This window comes from Capricornis sumatraensis, chromosome 18 (genome assembly GCF_032405125.1).
Source record: "Capricornis sumatraensis isolate serow.1 chromosome 18, serow.2, whole genome shotgun sequence".
NCBI lineage: Eukaryota > Metazoa > Chordata > Mammalia > Artiodactyla > Bovidae > Capricornis > Capricornis sumatraensis.
The window spans coordinates 61,962,360-61,979,672 of record NC_091086.1 but is presented as its reverse complement, the minus strand read 5'-3'; the positions used below and the strand labels follow the sequence as shown (position 1 = coordinate 61,979,672).

General features: G+C 39.8%; 1 non-coding gene across 1 annotated transcript; it reads left to right on the top strand.

Annotated features, from left to right (window-relative positions):
• The first annotated feature begins 1,300 nt into the window (after nucleotides 1-1,300).
• On the top strand, nucleotides 1,301-1,372 carry TRNAW-CCA (transfer RNA tryptophan (anticodon CCA)). The gene has a single exon. It is a non-coding gene; the product is annotated as a tRNA-Trp (tRNA).
• The last annotated feature ends 15,941 nt before the right edge of the window (nucleotides 1,373-17,313 follow it).

Genomic DNA, 17,313 nt, shown 5'->3' with positions numbered 1-17,313 from the left:
TTCCCAAATGTAGCATGTGGATCCCAGTAGATCCTCAACACTCTTTCAGGAGGACTACAAGGTCAAAAACTGCTTTCATAATAATATTAAAATTGAATGGCTTTTCCACTGAAGGTGAAAAAGCAATGGGATGTAAAACTGATGGTACCTTAGCATGAATCCTGGCAGTGGCACTAAACTCTGCAAATAGTCATTGATCTTTTTTACCACCACAGTGTGAAAAAATGGCTAGTTTCCTTGAAAATGTCTTTGATGAAGCAGAAAAAAATTATCAATTTCATTAAGTCTCTAACCTTGAAGACACATCTCTTTTTAATATGCTGGTGATGATGTGTTTCAGAAGAAAAACACCTGTTCAGTTGCTTGAGTTGTGAGCTGAACTAGTTGCTTTTTAATGGGACAGTAACTCTGCCTTCAAGAATTGCAAGCAAACTATGACTTTTCTGACTTGGCTGTTTGACTCAAAAATGAATTCAGTGAGCCTGTCACTTCAAGGAAATCAAAAGGAAATATTAAGAAATATTAAGAAAAAAATGGGAAATTTCAAATGAAAATAAGAGTTTTGGAAAATGTGTTGTTCAATTGCTCAGTCATGTCTGACTCTTTGCGACCCTGTGGACTGCAGCACACCAGGCTTGTGTGTCCATCACCAACTCCTGGAGCTTACTCAAATTCATGTCCATCAAGTCAGTGATGGCATTCACCCATCTCTTCCTCTGTCATTCCCTTCTCCTCCTGCCTTCAATCTTTCTCAGCATCAGGGTCTTCAGTCTTTTGTATCAGGTGGTCAAGGTATTGGAGTTTCAGCTTCAGCATCTGTCCTTCCAATGAATATTCAGGACTGATTTTATTTAGGATTGGACTGATGAGATCTCCTTGCTATCCAAGGGACTCTCAAGAGTCTTCTCCAACACCACAGTTCAAAGGCATCAATTCTTTGGTGCTCAGCTTTCTTTATTGTCCAACTCTCACATCCATACATGACTACTGGAAAAACCATAGCTTTGACTAGATGGACCTTTATTAGCAAAGTAATGTCTCTGCTTTTTAATATGTTGTCTGACTTCCCTGGTGGCTCAGACGGTAAAGCGTCTGTCTACAATGCAGGAGACCAGGGTTTGATCCCTGGGTTGGGAAGATCCCCTGGAGAAGGAAATGGCAATCCACTCCAGTACTATTGCCTGGAAAATCCCTTGGACAGAGTCTGGTAGGCTACAGTCCATGGGGTTGCAAAGAGTCGGACACGACTGTGCGACTTCACTCACTCACTCACTCACTAGGTCTGTCATTTGTGAGGGCTTCCCTGGTGGCTCAGAGGTTAAAGCATCTGCCTCCAATGCAGGAGACCCAGGTTCGATCCCTGAGTAGGGAAATCCCCTGGAGAAGGAAATGGTAACCTACTCAAGTATTCTTGCCTGGAGAATCCCATGGACGGAGAAGTCTGGTAGGCTAGAGTCCACGGGGTCGCAAAAAGTCGGACATGACTGAGTGACTTCATTTTCTTTCTTTCTTCTTCCAAGGAGCAAGCATCTTTTATTTTTTTATTTTTATTTTTGCAAGCATCTTTTAATTTCATGGCTGCAGTCATCATCTGCAGTGATTTTGGAGCCCAAAAAAGTAAAGTTTCTCATTGTTTCCATTGTTTCTCCATCTATTTGCCATGAAGTGATGAGGCCAGATGCCACGATCTTAGTTTTCTGAATGTTGAGTTTTAAGCCAACTTTTTCACTCTTCTCTTTCACTTTCACCAAGAAGCTCTTTAGTTCTTCACTTTCTGCTATAAGCATGGTGTCATCTGTTTATCTGAGGTTATTGATATTTCTCCTGGCAATCTTGATTCCAGCTTGAGCTTCATACAGCCCAGAATTTCGCATGATGTACTCTGCATGTAAGTTAAATAAGCAGGTGGACAACATACAACCTGATGTACTCCTTTCTCAATTTGGAGCCAGTCTGTTGTTTCATGTCCAGTTCTCACTGTTGCTACCTGACCTGCATACAGATATCTTGGGACACAGGTCAGGTGGTCTGGTATTCCCATCTCTTTCTGAATTTTTTACAGTTTGTTATGATCAATAGAGTCTAAGGCTTTGGCGTAATGAGTAAAGCAGAAGTAGATGTTTTTCTGGAACTCTCTTGCTTTTTTGATGATCCAACAGATGTTGGCTATTTGATATCTGGCTCCTCTGTCTTTTCTAAATCCAGCTTGAACATCTGGAATTTCTTGGTTCATGTATTGTTGAAGCCTGGCTTGAAGAATTTTGAGCATTAGTTTGCTAGCGTGTGAGATGAGAGCAATTGTGTGGTAGTTGGAACATTCTTTGGCATTGCCTTTCTTTGGGATTGGAATGAAAACTTTTCCAGTCTTGTGGCCACTGCTGAATTTTCCAAATTTGCTGGCATATTGAGTGCAGCACTTTAACAGCCACTGTTTTAGGACTTGGCAATTTGTAAAGACTTTTTTTTTTTGATAAGATTGGTGGTTGTTATGGATGAATGCTTGTGTCTCCCAAGATTCATTTGAAACCCTAAACCCTGACATGGTGGTATTTAGAGGGGGTACTTTTGGGGGTTGTTAAAAAAAAAAAAAAAAAAACAGACAGGCCTAAAATGGAGTAGTTTATGCTTAACCCTGAGTCATCAAACCAAGACTTAAGTTAATTACAGTTTCTGTTTTCCAGGAAGAGACTCTTCTGTCAGTCAGGAATCCTTTGATCAATAGCACTTAAACAATCTGCCTCCCTAAGGAAAGTTACTTGCAATGGCCAACCTACCATTTTGCCTGGTATAACTTCATGATTCTTGCTCCCTCTGCTTATAAAAGGCATTATACACAGCTCATCAGAGCCCTTTTCTGTCTTCTCAATTGGATGCTGCCTGTTTCAAATTGATTTTTATTCAAAATTTTTAATGTGTCTCAGTTTATCTTTTAACAGAGGAAATTGGGCATAGGTACAGTCATGGGTATAAGGCCTCCATTTGGAGACTGAAGCCCTTATAAAGAATAGAGAGAGTGATCAGAGTACACTCACTCACTTCTCTCTCTCACCCATTCATGGGAGGATATAGTAGGAAGGGGGCTGCTGGCAAATTAGCAAGAGAGTTTTCATCAGAAACCTCCTTGATCTTGAACTTTAGGTCTACTTTCTAAGTCAGCCAGTGTGTGGCAGTTTATTACAGCAACCTGAGCAGACTCATAGTGGTGATGTTAATAAATGTGATTAAAAAAATAATGTATAATAAAATAAAGTTTGGAAGATTCATATCAGCAATTTGAAATAGCTATTGAAATACTCTACTCTTTTCCAGATAGACATCTGCATGAGGCCAGGTATTTTTATGCATATATATTATTTGTAAACTTTAAATATTAATACTTTATACATTCTTTATATAGTTTAATATATATAAAGAATATATTCATAAAAAAATCTGCCCTCACACAGATGTCTATCTGGAAAAGAGTAGAGTGTTTCAATAGATGTGAAGATTGTTTATATGACTCTTCCAAACTTTAAATTATTTTATTACACATAATTAAAAAAATCACATTTATTAACATCATCACTATGAGTCTCCTCGGGCTGCTGTTACAAAATGCCACATACTGGATGGGTTAAAAGTAGGCCTAAGCTCAAGACCAGGGCTTCCCAGATGGCTTAGTGGGTAAAGAATCTGCCTGCAATTCAGGAGACCCAAGAGACGTGGGTTTGATCTGTGAGTCAAGAAGATATCTGAGGAGGGCATGGTAACCCACTCCAGTATTCTTACCTGGAAAATCTCGTGGACAGATGAGTCTGGTGGGCTACAGTCCACAGGGTTGCAAGGAATTGGACACAATTGAAGCAGCTGAGCAGGAGCAAGATATACTTTACTAAAAAGCAACATGTCATAATAGAACAATTGCATAAGCTCAAATAAGAATCCAGCTGTCCTCTATCAAGTCAAACATCAAAGAGATATGCAAAAATGTAAAACAATGATATTCTTTCCCTTTTTTAAAGTTTGCTTCAGAAAATATAATAATTTTCATGAAAAAGTATTATTTATTTTAACACATAGCGGGTTCATCATTGCTACTTTAAAAAGATTTAATAAAATGCTTAAAAAAATTTCCAAGTCTCAATTTCTGATATGATATTTGTCAATAAAATCCACATAAACAAAAATTCTTGACTTTTTAAATAGTTTTTTTTTAAGACTGTGAAGGGGTCTGAGGGCCTCCAAGTTTAAGAATGTCTGATCCAGACTATTCATGTTCTGTTGTTGTTGTTCAATCGCTCAGTCATGTCTGACTCTTTGCGATCCCATGGACTGCAGCATGCCAGGCTTCCCTGTCCTTCACTATCTCTCAGAGTTTGCTCAAACTCATGTTCATTGAGTCAATGATACCATTCAACCATCTCATCCTCTGTCACCCCCTTCTCCTCCTCAATTTTTCCCAGCATCAGTGTCTTTTCCAGTGAGTCAGTTCTTTGCATCAGGTGGCCAATGTTTTGGAGCTTCAGCGTCAGTAACAGTCCTTCCAATGATATTCAGGGTTGGTTTCCTTTAGGATTGACAGGTTTGATTTCCTTGCTATTCAAGGGATTCTCAAGAGACTTCTCCAGCACTGCAGTTTGAAAGCATCAATTCTTTGCTGCTCAGCTTTCTTTATGATCCAACATCCATACATGACTGCAGGATAGAACCATAGCTTTGACTGTACGGAACTCTGGTGACAAAGTGTTGTCTCTGCTTTTCAATATGCTGTCTAGTTATGTCATAGTTTTTCTTCCAAGAAGTTTTTTTCTACAGTCACCATCCATAGTGCTTTTGGAGCCAAGAAACTAAAGTCTGTCACTGTTTTCCCATTTTCGCCCCATCCATTTGCCATGAAGTGATAGGACCAGAATGTTGAGCTTTAAGTCAGCTTTTTCATGCTCCTCTTTCACTTTCATCAAGAGCCTCCTTAGTTCCTCTTCACTTTCTGCCATAAGAGTTGTGTCATCTGCATATCTGAGATTATTGATATTTCTCCTAGCAGTCTTGATTCCAGCTTGTGCTTCATCCAGCATGGCATTTCTCATGATGTACTCTGCATATCATTTAAATAAGCAAGGTTTAACAATATACAGCCTTGAATGTACTCCTTTTCCAATTTGGAACCAGTCCATTATTCCATGTCTGGTTCTAACTGTTGCTTCTTGACCTGCATACAGGTTTCTCAGGAAATAGGTGAGGTGGTCTGGTATTCTCATCTCTTTAAGAATATTCTACAGTTTGTTGTGATCCCCACAATCAAAGGCTTCACTTTTTTTTTTTTTTTAACTGTCAGCCTGGCTCCTTCAGGGTCACTTGAACACTTCACAGTGACCATTGCTGCCAAGGATGGCTAAGACCACTCTGAGTCCAGGTCACAAGTTCATCTCCTTACTCCCCAAAGTATGAGGTTGAGATTCGGATGTGGGGCTTATCTCCCGCAATCACTGCTCTACCAAACCCACGACATTCCATACATGAATGGAGGACACTCCTCTTGTCATCTGGGCTTTCCAGCACATCTGCTTTCCTGAGCTATGCTGCCAGCTTCCTGTGGGCCTTCCTGCCTGCAGCATTCTCTGAAACCTCAGTTGGGAGCGTGTGCAACTGAGCATGGAGTTGTTCTGGTTTTTTACACTCTTTCATAGTGCTGGCTCTTGACAAAGTCCAAACCAACCAATAATAACAGAAAACCACTTGCTAAATACCCTTGCCCTTCCCCCCCCACCCCAGTTGATCAGACAAGCATGTTTAGTCCAAATGGAGGTTGAATTTCAAACTGGATGCTTTGCTATCGTGACCTTTTCTTTTATTGAATGAAAGTTAAGGTGCAAACAGAAAAGAAATTTGGCTTTTCCAGCCACTAATCTCTTAAATTCACACTGTGGGATAGTTTTCTCCATGCCCCTGGATGAACCTCTTAGGTTTGCCTCAGATTTTTATTCAATTACACTTAATAATGAGCTCCAATAAAACTGCAGAGAACAGACTCATTTCAGTCATTAAAATGTCCAGACTGGAATAATAGTCAAATTGAAAGATTTAAAATTAATGTTTCTTTCTGCTTGGCTCCATCTTGAAAGGGATGCTCATTCCAGATTCATCTTTCTCTCTATTTCTCTGTCTATCTCTTTGCTATTGGCTCAGGTCAACAGCATCAGACTCACTCTTGACCTTCTATTTTGCCCAGGTAAATCAGATATTAAGCATAGCTGATCTTTTGTTAGTGGCAGAATTTTACAAGTTTTTAAAATATAAGAATACTTTTCCAAGTTTGGGAGGTAGGTTACCTCGAGCTCCCTAGTTGAATCAGCATCTCTTTGTTGGCTTTCCTTTCTCCATGATTTTTCTTGCTTTCCCACCATCCAGTAATGGAAAGGCCTTGTCTAACACCTCAGGGCTCCAACTTCTGTGTTCTTGGCCTTGGAGGCTCAGCTGCATCAGTAAATATCTCATTTTTAACAATCAGTCACATTCTATTTGATATGAGCACAAATCCACCAAGAAAATTTGTGTCATTAATGCAGAATGCAGTTGCATTCTGATTGGATGCTGATATTAGGTTCAATTATAGAAGACTTGTACAAAGATATAGATGAGTTTTTTTTTTTTAAATAATAAGGGGCCAGGGAAATTATTAGAGGATTAATGAATAAGTTGGCTCGGTGGTAAAGAATCTGCCTGCCAAAGCAGGAGGTGTGGGTTCAAACCCTGGGACAGAAAGATGCCCTGGAGAAGGAAATGGTAACCCACTTCAGTATTCTTGCCTGGGAGATCTCAAGGACAGAAGAGCCTGGCAGGTTATAGTCCATGGGGTCACAAAAGAGTCGGACATGACTTAGTGACTAAAGAACAACAACAACAACAACAACAACAAAAACAATTTGACAACAATTTAGAAGTAATTTTGGCATCTATGTATATGTCTGTTTCCATGGCTAATTATAGATAACTACATATACATATACACTATGTGTAATATATTAATTACATGTATGTGTGCATATGTATATGCACACATAGAATAATTGAAAGTCTATTTGGAACATTAAAATACAAAGAGAAGTGATAGTTCTCGAGAACACAAATTTTCTTCCCTCTGTGTCCTCTATTCCCATCTCTATTTCCATCATGTCTCCTCTGAAGTTCATTATTGTGCAGTAATTTCTATTCACTTATTTAAAATAAACCTTATCACACCAAGTGGAAGAAAAATGAGTCTTTTGCTTAAAAGAGAGTGGTAAATGCCAGCTCAGCACAAAGAGAAAAGCAGGAAAGGAACTAATGTCGTTTGAGATGTTGGTAGGTCAAGGATAAAGACAGGGAGACAGTTCAGAATGTAGGGCTTACCTTGGTGGCTAATACTTCTCAAAGGAGCCCAGGAGGTATGTGATGTGTTTTGAAAATATTGATGAGCTTTTACTGAGGGTCCTTGCAAGTCTGTGGTGCTGTCTTTCCTGATCTAGTGTCCCTATCTGGTGACAGAAGAAGCCTATACTGCTCATCAGTGAATGTTGACTGTTTAATGTCCCACAGGTTTTTCATTGTTCAGTAAAATGACCATCTTTAGATTCAGCTACTCAAACATTTTGATTATTTTACACATGAGTGCTTTTGTATATCTCCTATCAATGGTGACTTTGAAAGTTTTTGAATAGGAAGCAGATTAGAAATCAAGAAATGGTGGCAGTACTTTATATAAATATATCAGGGATAAATCATGAGATAGCCATTACAAATTCCTTTACTCCCTCTACATTTGTGCGTGTAGGCAGTTTTAGTGCAGGAGTGATGGAGGTGGATAAATAGTTTAAAAACTTTAATTAGAAGATTATAAATGAAATTTTAAAGTTCATTATAATTTTTTAAATGCCAGAATAGCAAATTACCTCATTTGTGCATATACGTTGCAGTTGATGACTTTTTTTTTTTTTTTTTTGGTATTTCAGAGTTCTGAAGACATTGGTGAAAAATGAGAATTATGACTGTGTGCAAGTAAACTCAAAACAAAAACCAAGCTTCATGAGAATACTGTGGAAGTTTATAAGGAAGGTATGCGTTTAGAAACAAAAAAGACACACTCATACATTCATCCATTATAAGCTTCTTAATCTAGCCACTTGGCTATCAGAACACCTTGAAGCAAGCAGTTCTACAATTATTTCAGAGAACAATAGAGGTCAAGATGTTCCCTGGGAGCAAGGACAGAAAGTGGAACCCAGGGAAACATGGTTTCCCCAAGTGAGAGGGTTACAGCATCAATCCAGCATCTGCAGACAAAGCATGTCCTTACAGGATTATTTCATTGTTTCAGGAACTACTGATTTAGTTACCATTCATTTTCATGGTCCTAGAAACAATAGTAGGAACTCTGATGGCTCAGTGGATAAAGAATCTGCCTGCACTGCAGGAGACACAGGAGATTAAAGGTTTGATTCTTGGGCCAGGAAGATCGCCCGGAGAAGGAAATGGCAACCTACTCTAGTATTTTTGTCTGAAAAATCCCATGGACAGGGGAGCCTGGTAGGCTGCAGTCCATGGGGTCACTAAGAGTCAGACACAACTGAGCAATTTCACTTTCACTTTCCACTTTCCTGCATTGGAGAAGGAAATGGCAACCCACTCCTGTGTTCTTGCCTGGAGAATCCCAGGGGCAGGGGAGCCTGGTAGGCTGCTGTCTATGGGGTCTCACAGAGTCAGACACGACTGAAATGACTTAGCAGCAGCAGCAGCAGCAGCATATCTGAGTGGCCTCTTGGTTTTCCTACTTTCTTCAATTTAAGTCTGAATTTTGCAATAAGGAGTTCATCATTTGAGCCACAGTCAACTCCCAGTCTTGTTTTTGCTGACTGTATAGAGCTTCCCAATTCATCCTACCCTTCCTTATTATCAGGAAAGTGCATCTCACCCAAACTCACATCCTTTTAGTGAGTCCAGAGTGCACCTCTTCAGACATAATGCTGTACCCCCAGCTCATACTTTCCTGCTTTCTGCAGCCCTACAGTTTACTTGATCTTCCTATAGTTTGTGGCTCTTTTCTCTCATACCTCTTTCTCTTCTCAGGACTGATATTTTCAAATATCCTCTCTGCTATTCTTTTCCAGTTTGCATTGTAATACCCCAGTTCAGATATGAAGTACATTACCTTCAGTCTTGGCTGCTGCTTCTTCAAATATTCCTTTCATCTTTATAATTTAATGGAGATTTTCTGTCTCTATTCAAATCTTCTTCCTCCACCACATTCCTCCCCAACAGAATCCAGTCTAAGAAATGCTCAGTTCAGTTCAGTTCAGTCGCTCAGTCGTGTCTGACTGTTTGTGACCCCATGAATCGCAGCACGCCAGGCCTCCCTGTCCATCACCAACTCCCGGACTTCACTCAGACTCACGTCCATCGAGTCCGTGATGCCATCCAGCCATCTCATCTTCTGGCGTCCCCTTCTCCTCCTGCCCTCAATCCCTCCCAGCATCAGAGTCTTTTCCAATGAGTCAAATCTTTGCATGAGGTGGCCAAAGTACTGGAGTTTCAGCTTTAGCATCATTCCTTCCAAAGAAATCCCAGGGCTGATCTCCTTCAGAATGGACTGGTTGGATCTCCTTGCAGTCCAAGGGACTCTCAAGAGTCTTCTCCAACACCACAGTTCAAAAGCATCAATTCTTCGGCGCTCAGCTTTCTTCACAGTCCAACTCTCACATCCATACATGACCACAGGAAAAACCATAGCCTTGACTAGACGGACTTAGTCAGCAAAGTAATGTCTACTTTACAGTAATTGTGCGTTTCATGTTCTCCAAGTATTCTTATGGCTTAGAAGAAACATTTCATTGTAAAGTGGTACTAAAAACATATAAAACACATCATGCTAAATTTTTTTTGTATAAATTACTGTCCATCACTGGCTCAAAAGTTTATATAAAGCTAAACTTTATAACTCTGCATTTTGCCCATAGGAATTCACCCAATTGATTAGAAAACTTATGCCCTCAAGAAACCTACACACATGCACATGAATGTTCATAGAAGTTTCATTCATAATCACCCATACGGCGAGCACTCCTTAGGCCTTTTAAAAGATGAATGGAGAAATTACCTGTGCGATTTCCATACAATATTGTACTATTCACTAATAAAAAGAAATGCACTATCAAGTCATGTGAAAGCATGAATGAATCTTAAATGACTGTTGCTGAATGAAGAAGTCAGTCTTAGAATGCTATGTACTTTATGATTCTATGTACGTGAGATTCCAGAATAAGAAATACTATAGAAATAGAAACCAAATCAGCGGTTGCTAGGGAAGTACACCTTCTCTCAGTCAAGTCTTGACATGACTGCATCCTTTGAGAACAGGAACCTAAGGACTCAGCTAAGCTGTACCAGGTTGTCTGACCCACAGGAACTATGAGATTAAAAAATGTTTGTTTTAAGCTGGAAAAGTTTGAAGTAATTTGTTATGCAGCATTATATAACTAATCCAGTCACATATATTTTATATAGTATTAAAATTGAGTCACCAGATGAGCTTCTGCTTTTAAATAAGAAGGATGATATTGCAGTGTTGTGAAAATACTTTGTCCTGGCTCAATACATGTTAACAGAATTATCATTGTATGTAGCACAGTTTGGAACCACACACAATACTACCTTTTCATTATAATCATACATTTCAATTTGAACTATATATCAAAGAAATGTCTTTGAAATAGGAGTTATTCTGTTGTATTTTCAACTGATTTTCCCCTAAATTAGTGCTGATTCTCCAATCATTAGAAGAAGAAAAAAAAATAAGATGTGCTTTTAAAAATGGAATAGGACAAAATAAATGTTTGGTACCACATTCTACTTCCTCCTAGATGTGTCTACATTTAATCTCTACAGGACAATCTTCTTTCACATGGCTTATGCTAATGAAATGGAAAAGAGGAAAGGGATCATTCTAGATAAGGAAGTAAAAGACTATTATTCAGACTGAGAGGGAAATAAAAATCAAATAGCATCCAAGATCGTATAAAATGTCAAACCATAATTTGACTGGTTCCTCATTCATAGCATGTTCAACACTGTTATCTCCACTGGGCTCTTTTCTGCACAAATGTGGCCCATTTCCTATACAGATATTTTCATTGCTACTGTTCCCCATATGCACAGATGAATCTTCACACCTTCTTATACTCATTTTGCCTCTTTTGGCATGTGTTCTATTTGCCTGCCATATGTAACCATCCTTGCAACAATTCCAGCCCCAATTTAAAGTTTGAAAAATATCCTTCGCCTCACTTTGCATTTCTATGCCTTTGGAACTTGGCAGAAAAGTCTGACTGATCTTCTTATCCTTTTTTTTTTAGCTAGTTAATTTCAAATAAGTATTTCCTACTACTTTTATGATTTTTGGCCCACTCTGAGTTTAGAGAACACAAAAATGTAGCAAAAGCATTAGAGCAGCTCTTTGTAGTACTGTGAGGGCAATCCTAGTAGACAGGTGGTAGCTTTGTGGGATGACTGGATTAGACCAGAAAGTTCTCATCCAAGACTTTCAGCTGCTTTTTTTTTTTCCTTTTATTTTTGGCTGTGTTGGGTCTTAGTTGCTGAACGGGCTTTCTCTAGTTGCAATGAGCAAGGGGCTACTCTCTCTACATGTGGTTCATGGGCCTCTTATTGCTGTGGCCTCTCTTGTTGCAGAGCATGGGCCCTGGAGTACAGGTTCAGTAGTTGTGGCCTATGGGCCTAGTTTCCCCATGGCATGAAAAGCGTGGAATCTTCCTGGATCAGGAATCCAGCCCACTGTGTCCTGCCTTGGTAGGTGAATTCTTAACCACTAGACCACTAGGGAAGTTCCAGCTAACTTTTTAATGTGTGAACCTCCTTTGGGTCAAGAAACATACTGCAATAAGTGATCACACAATGAGGGTTTGTCACATGTGAGATCTGATTTAACTCTAAAATTCGTAGAATGGGCCTTGGAGAGATTGCCCTCAAACTAAAACATGGTTTCCTGATTTATCTGTTGTCTCTCTATGGACACAAGCAAACTATCCCATCACAGTTTATATCACCCATCATGTCACAGACAGGGACAAATATTTATGTCATTACTCCCTGTTGAGTCTTTCTCCTCTTCTACACCATCTCCATTTTTTAAGATTTAGGTCAAGTACTGCTTCCTTCACAAATCCTTCATGATTACACCCACATTGATCTCAAGTTTTCTCATCTCCTGAAACATTCATTGTCTTTCTCTTTTTAGCTCTTAATTATAGACTCATGCATCCTTGAAGACTCTTCCTTCTCTCCTGTGCCTGACAAGCACACTCTTGTTATTAAGGACTCAGGGAAAGTGTCACCTCCTCCTCGAAGTCACCCTTGACTACTCCTACCCTCTAGCCCCCAAGGAAGTAAAGTGTCCCCTTGATGGTGTTCCCATAGCATCATCTAACTGAGAACAGGGCATGTGTTCCTCTATGAGACAACATATCAACCTTGTCATGTCCCCACTGCAGACTGATTTCTTTCCAGTGGGCAGTTTCTTATGTTCAGCTCTGCCACACCAACATCTAGCCCCAGAGCTGTACAACTAATAATCAACAAAATTCAATATATAGCTGATGAATTAATAAATGAACACAAAGTAAATGAATGAACATTAAGAATGAATTATTGCATTATGTGCATCAAATAATAACCAATGCATATAAATTAATTCATTATGTGTACCAATTTATCAAGTAATTTTGTGCATTAATCAATCATTATGTTTATCAACCTAGGACCATCAAATAAATTAATAATTTGTATCAATTAATGATTATTTGCACATTTACTTCTTGCTGAAAAGAGGGGAGAAAATAAGCAGATAAGATACATATATGAACTCTCATATTTAACTGAGCGAGGAGATTTTGTTCTATTTACTCATATAGACTGAATGCTTGTGTCCCCTGAAAATTCATATGTTGTAACCTAATCCCCAGCATGTTGGCACCTGGAGGTGGGACCTTTGGGAATTGATTAGGTCACAAGGGCACAGCCTTCATGAATGAGATTAGTGCCCCGTGTGCATGTGTGCACTAGTCATGTTTGACTCTCTGTGACCCCTTTGGACTATAGTCTGCCAGGCTCCTCTGTCCATGGAATTTTCCAGGTAAGAATACTGGAGTGGTTTGCCATTTCTTCCTCCAGGGGATCTTCCCAACCCAGGGATCAAACCTGTGTCTCTAGGGTCTCCTGCATTTCCTGAACTGGCACGTGGGTTCTTCACCACTATGCCACCTAGGAAGCCATATGAAAAGTGCCCTAAAAACCTCTCTTGTCCCTTCTACCATGAGAGGCCGTGGCAAGAATCAGCAGTCTGTGAATCAACAAGTGAGACTTCATGAGACACTGAATCTGTCAGCACCATGTTCTTGGACTTCCTAGTCTCCACAAGGGTGAGAAATGAATTTCTGTTGTTAGAAGCCACCCAGCTTGAATGAAGACATTCAAATTTTGCATATTTTTAACACAATATTTCTCATTAGGAAAATAATTTTTACTCAATTTTAAAGAAGTTAGGAAAATAGAAAGGAAAATGAGGAAGAAATTACTAAGAGGAAAAATATCAACAAACCCAGTGCTTTAACCACAGTGGCTGTTATATTTTTTATAGGCTTTTGTGTAGTTAGTATCATGTTTTACTATTGGTAAGCTGTCATGAGAATAGCTACATAATATGCAATATAATAACCTGTCACAGTTTAACTTATTGAAATTCACCAGCCAGGGACCATGGGAAAACATGTGAGTGAAACAAAGATTATTTAGGTTGAGGCAGTGAGGGAGAGTGTTGAAGTTTCAAGGAGAACTTTGGAAGGGGTCTGTTAAAGGATTTGGTCTTGTGCTGGGTGATTCTAAAAAGGGCTTAAAGAAGAGGAAGCCATTTCTGAATTAAATGCTATTAGAAAACAGGGGACAATCAAGGATTAGCTAACATGGCAATTTTTCTCTAGAGGGTGAAAAGATCAAACCAATGCTGGTAGTCAATGGCAAATAAGTAGTAGTCACTCCAGTATTACTTGCTCAGCCGTGTCCTACTCTTTGCGACATGATGAATTATAGCCCGCCAGGCTCCTCTGTCCATGGGATTTCCCAGGCAAGAAAACGAGTGGGTTGCATTTCCTTCTAGAGGGGAACTTCCTGTTCCAGTGATTGAACCCCAGTCTCCTGCAATGCAGGCATATTCTTTACCATCTGAGACACGGCTTGGGTTAATATAAAGAGGGGGCTGTCAGGTGGTTTTGTTGTGGCCGAGTGTCTCTGAGGAGGTCTTATGAATAGCTGTGAAAAGAAGAGAAGTGAAAGGAAAAGGAAAGATATACCCATTTGAATACAGAGTTACAAAGAATAGCACCAAGAGATAAGAAAGCCTTCCTCAGTGATCAATGCAAATAAATAGAAGAAAACAATAGAACGGGAAAGATTAGAGATCTATTCTGCCATAAGGGTGGTGTCATCTGCATATCTGAGGTTATTGATATTTCTCCTGGCAATCTTGATTCCAGCTTGTGCTTCTTCCAGTCCAGCGTTTCTTATCATGTATTCTGCATATAAGTTAAATAAGCAGGGTGACAATATACAGCCTTGACATACTCCTTTTCCTATTTGGAACCAGTCTGTTGTTCCATGTCCAGTTTTAACTGTTGCTTCCTGACCTGCATATAGGTTTCTAAAGAGTTAGGCCAGGTGGTCTGGTATTCCTATCTCTTTCAGAATTTTTCATAGTTTATTGTGATCCACACAGTCAAAGGCTTTGGCATAGTCAATAAAGCAGAAATAGATGTTTTTCTGGAACTCCCTTGCTTTTTTGATGATCCAGCGGATGTTGGCAATTTGATCTCTGGTTCCTCTGCCTTTTCTAAAACCAGCTTGAACTTCTGGAAGTTCACGGTTCACGTATTGTTGAAGCCTGGCTTGGAGAATTTTGAGCATGACTTTACTAGCATGTGAGATGAGTGCAATTGTGTGGTAGTTTGAGCATTCTCTGGCATTGCCTTTCTTTGGGATTGGAATGAAAACTGACCTTTTCCAGTCCTGTGGCCACTGCTGAGTTTTCCAAATTTACTTGCATATTGAGTCAGCACTTTCACAGCATCATCTTTCAGGATTTGAATAGCTCAACTGGAATTCCATCACCTCCACTAGCTTTGTTCATAGTGATGGTTTTCTTTCTTTTTTTTTTTTCATAGTGATGTTTTCTAAGGCCCACTTGACTTCACGTTCCAGGATGTCTGGCTCTAGGTGAGTGATCACACCATGGCAGAAAGTGAAGAGGAGCTAAAAAGCCTCTTGATGAAAGTGAAAGCGGAGAGTGAAAAAGCTGGCTTAAAGCTCACCATTCAGAAAACGAAGATCATGGCATCCAGTCCCATCACTTCATAGGAAATAGATGGGGAAACAGTGGAAACAGTGTCAGAGTTCATTTTTTGGGCTCCAAAATCACTGCAGATGGTGATTGCAGCCATGAAATTAAAAGACGCTTAATACTTGGAAGAAAAGTTATGACCAACCTAGACAGCATATTGAAAAGCAGAGATACTACTTTGCCAACAAAGGTCTGTCTAGTCAAGGGTATGGTTTTTCCAGTGGTCATGTATGGGTGTGAGAGTCAGACTGTGAAGAAAGCTGAGTGTTGAAGTTATTGATGCTTTTGAACTGTGGTGTTGGAGAAGACTCTTGAGAGTCCCTTGGACTGCAAGGAGATCCAACCAGTCCATTCTGAAGGAGATCAACCCTGGGATTTCTTTGGAAGGAATGATGCTGAAGCGGAAATTCCAGTACTTTGGCCACCTCATGAGAAGAGTTGACTCATTGGAAAAGACTCTGATGCTGGGAGGGATTGGGGGCAGGAGGAGAAAGGGACGCCAGAGGATGAGATGGCTGGATGGTATCACTGACTCGATGGACGTGAGTCTGAGTGAATCCTGGAAGTTGGTGATGGACAGGGAGGCCTGGTGTGCTGCGATTCACGGGGTCGCAAAGAGTCAGACATGACTGAGTGACTGAACTGAACTGAACTGAGACATCTATTCACAAAAATTAAAGATACCATGGGAACATTTCATACAAAGATGGGCACAGTAAAGGACAGAAATGGTATGGATCTAACAGAAGCAGAAGATATTAAGAGGAGGTGGCAAGAATGCACAGAACTATACAGAAAAGATCTTCATGACCCAGATAACCAGGATGGTGTGATTACTCATCTAGAGCCAGACATCCTGGAATGTGAAGTCAAGTGGGCCTTAGGAAGCATCACTATGAACAAAGCTATTGGAGGTGGAGGAATTTCAATTGAGCTATTTCAAGTCTTAAAAAATGATGTTGTGAAAGTGTTGGGCTCAATATGCCAGCAAATTTGTAAAACTCAGCAGTGGCCACAGGACTGGAAAAGGTCAGTTTTTACTCCAATCCCAAAGAAAGGTAATGCCAAAGAACACTCAAACTACTGCACAACTGCTCTCATCTCACATGCTAGCAAAGTAATGCTCAAAATTCTCCAAGCCAGTCTGCAACAGTAGGTGTACCATGAACTTCCGGATGTTCAAGCTGGTTTTAGAAAAGGCAGAGGAACCAGAGATCAAATTGCCAACATCTGTTGGATCATCAAAAAAGCAAGAGAGTTCCAGAAAAACATCTATTTCTGCTTTATTGACTATGCCAAAGCCTTTGACTGTGTGGATCACAATAAACTATGAAAAATTCTGAAAGAGATGGGAATACCAGACCACCTGACCTGCCTCTTGAGAAACCTATAATGCAGGTCAGGAAGCAACAGTTAAAACTGGACATGGAACAACAGACTGGTTCCAATAGGGAAAGGAGTATGTCAAGGCTGTATATTGTAACCCTGCTTATTTAACTTTAATACAGTGTACATCATGAGAAATGCTGGACTGGATGAAGCCCAAGCTGGAATCAAGATTGCTGGGAGAAATATCAATAACCTTAGACATGCAGATGACACCACCCTTATGGTAGAAAGCACAAAAGAACTAAAGAGCCTCTTGATGAAAGTAAGAGAGGAGAGTGAAAAAGTTGTCTTAAAGCTCAACATTCAGAAAACTAAGATCATGGCATCTGGCATCTGGCATCTCATGGCATTACTTCATGGGAAATAGATGGGGAAAGAGTGGAAACAGTGTCAGACTTTATTTTTTTGGGCTCCAAAATCACTGCAGATGGTGATTGCAGCCGTGAAATTAAAAGATGCTTACTCCTTGGAAGGAAAGTTATGACCAACCTACATAGTATATTGAAAAG